This window comes from Chrysochloris asiatica, unplaced genomic scaffold, assembly GCF_000296735.1.
Source record: "Chrysochloris asiatica unplaced genomic scaffold, ChrAsi1.0 scaffold00266, whole genome shotgun sequence".
Taxonomy (NCBI): Eukaryota; Metazoa; Chordata; class Mammalia; order Afrosoricida; family Chrysochloridae; genus Chrysochloris; species Chrysochloris asiatica.
This window is the reverse complement of record NW_006408784.1, coordinates 1,995,531-2,004,401: the sequence shown is the minus strand read 5'-3', so window position 1 is coordinate 2,004,401 and position 8,871 is coordinate 1,995,531.

The window sequence follows — 8,871 nt, the reverse complement described above, 5'->3', positions numbered from 1 at the left end:
GAAGAAGAGGAAGACCCCCAACGAGATAGATTGGCCAAGTGGCAGCATTGATGGACTCAAGCGTGACAACAGTAGTGAGGTTGGCTCAGGACTGGGAAGTGTTTCATTCTTCTGTGCATAAGGTCGCTATGGGTCGGTACCGACTTGATGGCACCTAACAACAACAACAACAACAACAACAACAACTAACCAGTAGTGAATAATTTCACATTTGTTCACCACATCAAAGATTTTGTTTCTAGGTATGGCTGTCTCTCTCCCAACCCACAGCAATTGCCCACAGAGTCAAAACCTCTTTTCACTCTGACAGTCCCTGGCAGGCACAAAGTATCCAATGAGCAAGGTAAACATGAGTTTTCTTGGGATTCTTACTGATCTATAGAGAATAATTTCACATGTGAAATTGTTCACTACATATTAGTAAATAAGCACAAGTAAGCCCGTGCTTACCTTGCTTACTGGGTAGTCATCCCTGCCCTTGGTTGCTGGGCTTGAAAGTAGAAGAACTTTCTGCCAATGCTTCCCTATATCCATAACATCACTTGCTTCTCCATTCCTTCTGTACTGTCATTCACTAGATCTGTGCCTTCCTGAGTCTGGTTTTCACTTGCAAAATAGGATGTAGTCATTATTTATCACATGAGATAACATGCGTAGAGCACCCAGCACTGTTGAAGGAGAGTTGCTCCCTTGGTCATCCTTTAATCCAGGAGCTCTAATAGCATAGTGGTTACGAATCAGCCTGCTAAGCTCAGGGTCAGCAGTTCAAAACTGCTAGCTGTTCCGTAGGAGAAAGATGAGGCTTTCTGCTCCTGTAAAGATTTACAGCCTCAGAAACCCTGTACAGGGTCACTCTGGGTCAGAACCGACTCCACGGCACATAACAACAACAACAATCCCCTTAGGTCCGGCCCAAATTCTACGAAGTCTGCAGACAACTCATGGAGTGAGCTAGTTCTTGGAAGAAAGGGAAGATCACTCCCACTTCCTGCACATTATATTCCTGCTTATGTATTCTGATGTCCTGCTTGCTTTTTAGGCTCTAAGTGCTATCTTGCTGACTCACTTCCAACTTCTAGTTCATTGTGCTCAGCTCCTGAAAACGGAACAGAATGGGAAGGACCGGATATTGTACTGTCTGGTGATGTGGTTAGGGGGAATTGGATGACTATCAGACTAGGCCCACGTGGATGGGATGCTGGGGACAAAAGCTGAACAGTGTCCAAAGTATATTTCTCATCTGACACTTAGGACACCTTGAATTGTAAAACTAATAATAACCACCGCACTTGCTGACTCTGATGAGATGCCAGGTATGCTCTGAGCTATGTGATTTCTGTGAATCATCACACCAATTGGAGAAGGCAGGGATCCTCTTTATTTTAAGGACAATGAAATTCAAACTAAGGTCACACAGGAACTAAGAAATGAATCAGGGATTTAAATTCATGGTTTAGATCTGTGCAGTCTAATATGCTAGCCACTAGCCACATACAGATAGGAGCTCTGGTAGCGTAGTAGTTACGAGTCGGGCTGCTAACCTCAAGGTCAGCAGTTCGAAACTACCAGCCATTCCTTAGGAGAAAGATGACGCTGCCTTCTCCCATAAAGACTTACAACCTCAGATACCCTATACAGGGTCTCTATGAGTCGGAACCAACTCCATGGTACACACCCACCACCACCAGCCAGTCACATAAGGAGTCCTGGTGTGGTGCCGCAGGATAATGTGTTAGATCGAAAGGTCAGTTGAACTGCACGTCATTGGTTCAAACCCACCAGCCGCTCCTCAGAAATTATCTATAGAGTCGCTGTGGGTTGGAACAGACTCAACGGCATTTAACAACAACAACAGCCACATATGGCAAATGAGCACTTGAAATATGACTAATGTGACTGAAGACACCAAATTTTTAGTTGAACTGAGATGGGCTGTAAATGCGAAATATGTATCAGATTTCCAAGACTTAGTACCTGCCCCCAAAAAAGGTAAAGTAACTTATTAATGTTTATACTGAATACTGTTGAAATGACACTACTTTAGATATATTGGGTTAAATGAAATGTAGTATTAAAAATAATTCTATCTGTTCCTTTTTGCTTTTTAAAATGTGACTTACTAGAACATTTGGAGTCTTGGTGTGGTAATGTAAGATAAGTTCTGGACTGCTAACTGCAAGGTCTGTGGTTCAAACTCATCAGTTGCTCTTTGGAAACCCTATATATGATTGCTATGAATCAGAATCGACTGGATGGCACTTAACAACAATAGAACATTTGGTTTCCTGGTGTGGCACTAGGATAAGGACTGGACTGCCAACTGTAAGCTTGGCAGTTTAAACTCACCCTTTGCTCCTTGGAAACCCAATATATGGTCAGTATGAGTCAGGACCAATTCATCGACACTTAACAACAACAACAATTAGAGTTTTAAATTTTCATATGTGGCTCTCATTATATTTCTGCAGGACAGAGCTGATCTGAACCATGAACATTAAATTGTTAAAAGAACAATGATTTCTCAATATTTTAGATAATTTTTTTAGCACAACTCCCTGAAATATGTATTTTTATTGATTGATAAATTACATACATGTGCACTATTCTGCATTTTATGTACAGCATAAAACACTGACGTTTTTTAAAGGCAGAATAAAAATAAATAGAAACACTAACTTCTTCTTGGAACCTAATGAATCACTTTATGCATGACCTGAAGTGTGTGCACATCATTTTGGGAATTTTGCACCACACCTAGAGGTTCTCCTGGAGGGCAGAGGCTTTGTACATCATTACGTCTTTCCATACCATTGAACCTAACACCATGACTAGATATGCCAACTGCCACTGCCATTTGAGCGGATTCTGACTCACAGTGACCCTATTGGACAGAGAAGAACTGCTCCTTAGGGTTTCAGAGGTAGGAAATCTTTACCAGAGCAGACCTCATCTGTCTCTACTAGTAGGTTTGAACCTCCAACCTTTCAGTTAGCAACTCAATGCTTGACCTGCTGTTCTACCACAGTGCCTTTGCCTAGACATTTTGTTGTTAGGTGCCATTGAGTGGGTTCTGACTCTTAGGGACCCTATGCACAACAAAACAAAACAAAACACTGCCAGTCCTGTATCACCTTTACAATTGTTATGTTTGATTATATTATTGCAGCCATGTGTTAATCCATCTTTCTCTTTTTTGTGGACCCTTTGTTTTGCCAAGCATATCTCCAGGGATTGGTCCCTTCTGATAACACATCCAAAGTATTTGAGGAAGTCTCACCATCCTGGCTTCCAAGGAACTTTCTGGCTGTACGTCTTTTAAGACAGATTTGCTCATTCTTCTGGCAGTTCACGGTATATTACCAACATCATAATTTGAAGGCATTACTTCTTCTCTAGTCTTCCTTATTTATTATCCAGCTTTCACATGAATATGAGGTGATTGAAAATACCATGGCTTGGATTGGTCCCCCTTAGTCTTCAAAATGACATCTTTGCTCTTTAACACTTTGAAGAGGTCTTTTGCAACCTACCTATTGTGATTGTTGTTTCATGCAGTTGAATCAGTTCTGACTCATAGTGACCCTATGCACAACTGAATGGAACACTGCCTTGTCTTGTACCATACTTAAAATTGTTGTTATGTTTGCCACTGTGTCGATTCATTTCATTGGGGGTCTTCCTGTTTTTCTTTGACCCCACTTTATCAAGCATAATGTACTTTTCCAAGGACTGTCCCTTCTGACAACCTAGATATGATGGTGGTGGTTGTGTGCCACCGAGTTGATTCTGACTCATTGTTGTTGTTGTTGTTAGGTGCCATTGAGTTGGTACCGACTCATAGTGACCCTATGCACAACAGAACGAAACACTGCCTGGTCCTGGGCCAACCTCACAATTGTTGCCACGCTTGAGCCCATTGATGCTGCCACTTTGCCAATCCATCTTGCTGGGGGTCTTCCTCTTTTTTTTTGACCCTCCACCCCACCAAATGTGATATCCTTCTCCAGCGACTACTCCATTCTTCTCCTGACAATTATGTCCGAAGTATGAGAGACTAAGTTTGGCCATCCTGACCTCCAAGGAGCACTCTGACTGCACTTCTTCCAAAACAGATCAATTAGTTCTTTTGGCAGCTCATGGTACTTTCAATATTCTCCTCCAACACCATAACTCAGATGCATCAATTCTTCTATGGTCTTCCTTATTCACTGTCCAGATTTTGCATGCATGTGAGGTTATTGAAAATACCATGGCTTGGGTCAGGCACACCTTAGTCCTCAAGCTGACATCTTTACTCTTCAACACTTTAACTCATAGAGATCCTGTATAGGGTTTCCGAGGCTGTAAATCTTTATGGGAGCAGAAAACCTCATCTTTCTCCCGCCGAGCAGCTGGTAGATTCTAACTGCTGACCTTTCTGTTAGCAGTCCAGCTTGTAATCCACTATGCCACCAGGACTCTTTGACAACCTAGATATAGTTAGTACTTAATAATGTCTGTAGAAGGAACACATAACATTTAATGTGCAACTGTGTTTTGGGGAATGACATTATTTTTATCTCTCATGTATTGGACACTTTCTATGTGCAGGCTACTATGTTGCTGTTGCTAGCTATCCTTGAGTTAGTTAACTCTAACTCATGGTAATATTACACACAGCAGAATGAAATGTTGTCTATCATCCTCACAATTGCCAGCATGTTTGAGTCCATCCGTTGTGGCTATTGTGCCAATCAATGTCATTGAGGTTCTCTTATGCCCATGTTGGTCCTCTATTCACCAAACACGATTGATCCTTCATGATAACAACATGTCCCATAGAAGAAAGTTGGACAATGTTCTGTTATGAAAAAGATTTTCATTGATTACTTTTCAAAAGTAGCTCACCAGGCCTTTATTCCTAGTTGGTCTTGGTCTGAAAGTTCTGCTGAAACCGGTCTACTATGGGTGACTCTGTTGGTATTTGAAATATCAGTGGCATAGCTTCCAACATCATACCAACAAGCAAGCCACTACAGTATGGCAAACTGACAGGCGATGTTGGCTAGGTGATATATTAGGAACTGACAAGAAAACATAGTTTAAGAAGATTCATCCCCTTTTCTACTAGATCACTGGTTCTCAAATTTTATTGTGTGTAAAAATCACCTGGAGGCTTTGTTAAATAAAGTCTTGATTAAGAACTTTTGATTCAGTAGGTCTGGTGTGGATCCTGGTCGTTTTGAACATGCTTCTTGTAAGCTACTATAGTGTTCTGGTGTGGTGCTGCAGGGTAATACACTGGACTCCAAGGTTGGTTTGAACTGCAAGGTCAGCCATTCGAACCCACTAGCTGATCCTTAGAAACCCTAGACAGGGTTACTATGAGTCAGAACCAACTCGACAGCACTTAACAACCACAGTAAGCTATACTTTGAATGAGACTAATGAACAAAAACACCTGGAGAAATTTATTGGACTAGTACTATTTGTCAAACAATAAAAAATAGATCACCTCACTTAATCTTCACATCATCTTTTTTTAATAAAACATTTTATTGTGAATTATGTGATAGTTTACATGGGAGAACATTAGTTTTACATTCATCCTATTCGTTTCATTGCCATGGTTACAATCCCCTCCATGCATCATTAACCAACCAAAGGGTACATCCTACAATTCTGCCTGCCCCCTCCCCTCTCCCCTCCCAGTTGTCAGTACACAGCCCTTCTCCCTCTCTGGGTCTAAAGTCCCCAGCTACTCCATCTCTCCATATCATCGTCTCCTCACATCATCTTAATGAAGCAAATAATATTTTCATTTTCAGTTGCAGATACTGATACTCAGAAAAGTTCAGTTAAATTGCCTAAGTTATAGTGCTAGTAAATAGCAGAGCTGGGATATGTACTCCCTTCTCCTGCACTCAATAATTCATACAAATCTTTATCAAGAAACTTCACTTTTTTTAGGTATTGCTCTTGGAACTGGGGTTACAAGATTTAGTAGGACAAAATCTGTACTGCGTAGACTCCATCAGAAATTAGAATATATAATTCTAGGTGCTATGAGGTATATAATAGAGACACTACTCTAGAATGGTTGAACATCAACCATTTCCTTTTGGTACAGTGACTGTGTATTCCTTCCATCCCTTTTGGATGTTTTCTGCATCATTCAATAATTTGCCCAGAGAATCCTTCAATAATGAAAGTTGAGGCTTGAATTTTTCCTTCAGTTCCGCCAGCTTGAAAAACGCTGAGAGTATTCTTCCCTTGTGGATTTCTGACTCCAGATCTTTGCACATTTCATTGTAACATTTGACTTTGTCTTCTCAGGGCTGACCTTTGAAATTTTCTGTTCAGCTCTTGGACCTCCTCATTTCTTCCATTTGCTTTGGCATCCCTACACTACAGAGCAAGTTTCAGTGTCTCTTCTGACGTTCATTTTGATCTATTCTTACTTTCTTGCCTTCTTAGTGACTTTTGCTTTCTTCCTGTATGATGTTTCTGTATGATGTTCTTCATCCCACAACTCTTCTGGTATTCAGTCTTGAGTATTTAATGTATCTGTTCTTCAGATGATCTCTAAATTCAGGTAGGATATATTCAAGGTCATATTTTGGCTCTTGTGGATTTGTTTTCATTTTCTTCAGCTTCAGTCTGAATTTGCATATGAGCAATTGATGGTCTGTTCCACAATCTGCCCCTGGCCTTGTTTTGGCTGATGATATGGAGCTTTACCACCATCTCTTTCCACAGATGTAGTCAATTTGATTTCCATGTATTCCATCTGGTGAGGTCCATGTGTATAATCTTATGCTGTCTAAAGAAGATATTTGAAATGAACAAATCATTGGTTTTTCAGAATTCTATCATGTAATCTCCAGCATAGTGTTCCAGAACACTTTATTGTGCTCATGAAGAATCTGTACATGGACTAAGAGGCAGTTATTTGAACAGAACATGGGAACACTGAATGGTTTAAAATTATAAAAAGGGTGTGCGACAAGGTTGTATTCTTTCACCATACTTATTCAACCTGTATGCTGAGCAAACAATCCAAGAAGCTGGGTTATATGTAGAAAAACTTGGCATCAGGATTATAGGAAGACTCATTAACAACCTGTGATATGCAGATGATGCAACTTTGCTTGTTGAAAGTGAAGAGGATGTCAAATAATTACTAATGAATATCAAAGAGCACAGCCTTTGTTATGGGTTACATCTCAATGTCAAGAAAACAAAAGTCCTCACCACTGGACCAATAAACAACGTTCTTATCAACGGAGAAAAGATTGAAGTTATGAAAGACTTCATTCTTCTTAGATCAACCATCAACACTCATAGAAGCAGCAGTCAAGAAATCAAAGAACATCTTGCATTAGGTAAATCTGCTGCACAAGACCTTTTTAAAGTGTTGAATAGAAAAGATGTCAGTTTGAGGACTAAGGTGCGCCTGACCCAAACCATGGTATTTTCTATAATCTCATATACATGCAAAAGCTGGACAGTGAATAAGGAAAACCGTAGAAGAATTGATGCATTTGAGGTATGGTGTTTGAGAATATTGAAAATGCTATGGGCTGCCAAAAGAACGGATCTGTGTTGAAAGAAGTGCAGCCAGAGTGCTCCCTGGAAGTCAGCATGGCCAAACTTCATCTCTCATATTCGGACATGTTGTCAGAAAGGACCAGTCGCTGGAGAAGGATATCATGTTTGGTAAGGTGGAGGGTCAGAGAAAAAGAAGAAGACCCCTAGCAGGATGGATTAGCAAAGTGGCAGCATCAATGGGCTCAAGTGTGGCAACAATTGTGAGGTTGGCCCAGGACAGGGCAGTGTTTCATTCTGTTGTGTATAGTGTCGCTATGAGTTGGTACCAACTCAATGGCACCTAACAATAACAACAACAACTTTAGAACAGGGTTGGGGTAAACTTTTCAGAAAAAAAAGTGAAATTTACATGAAGACCTGAGGAGAGGTGAAAGTTGGTTAGGATCGTGGTTAGGAAAGTTGGTTGGAAGTGTTTGGCTAAAGATAAGCATGAAGGTTTGAAGGGAAAAAAGCATTTGAGTAACTGAAATAAGTTCAGAATGTTTGAAGTGCAGAGAATGCAGGGGAGAACCCACATCACTCTGGCCATTTAGGTTTACTGTAATGACTTTATTCAAAAAGTTTAAATCAGAAGAGTGGCATGGTTTGACTTGTATTTTTTAAAGATTACTGCACCTACTGTAGAGAGATTTCAAGGAAAGGCAGAATAGAACAGTGCTCCATAGGGTTTCATAAGCCTTTCTCTCAAGGTGACCCTGAGTGGATTTACTTAAACCTCCTATCTTTGGTGGGCATTCAGGTATGTTAACTGTTTGCATTAACTAGGGATTCTAGAGTGGCACTGTAAGACAAGCACTCGTGTGATAACCACAAAGACAGCAGTTCAAATCCTATGTCGGATTGCTATGAGTTGGAACAAACAGCACTTAACAACAAGGGACTCTATAAAGATGCTAACGTCTTAGTAGTGACGTGGTGACTAAAGAGAAGAGGATAGCTAAAAATGTGTAAGATTTGATGATGGATTGGATAGATTGGAAGGGGAGAAAAGGGTAGGGAGGCAAAAGAAGTATCAAGGTTGACTTCCTGGTTTCCGAGTTTACCTCAGACAAGATTTTGTCAGCTTATTACTTCACATTTTAAAAGAAGAGTAAATTCAAATGGAGAACGCATGATAGAATTCTGCAAAGCCAATGATTTATTCATTTCAAATACCTTCTTTAGACAGCATAAGAGATGACTATACACATGGGCCTCACCAGATGGAATACATAGAAATCAAATTGACTACATCTGTGGAAAGAGAAGATGGAAAAGCTCCATATCATCAGTGAAAACAAG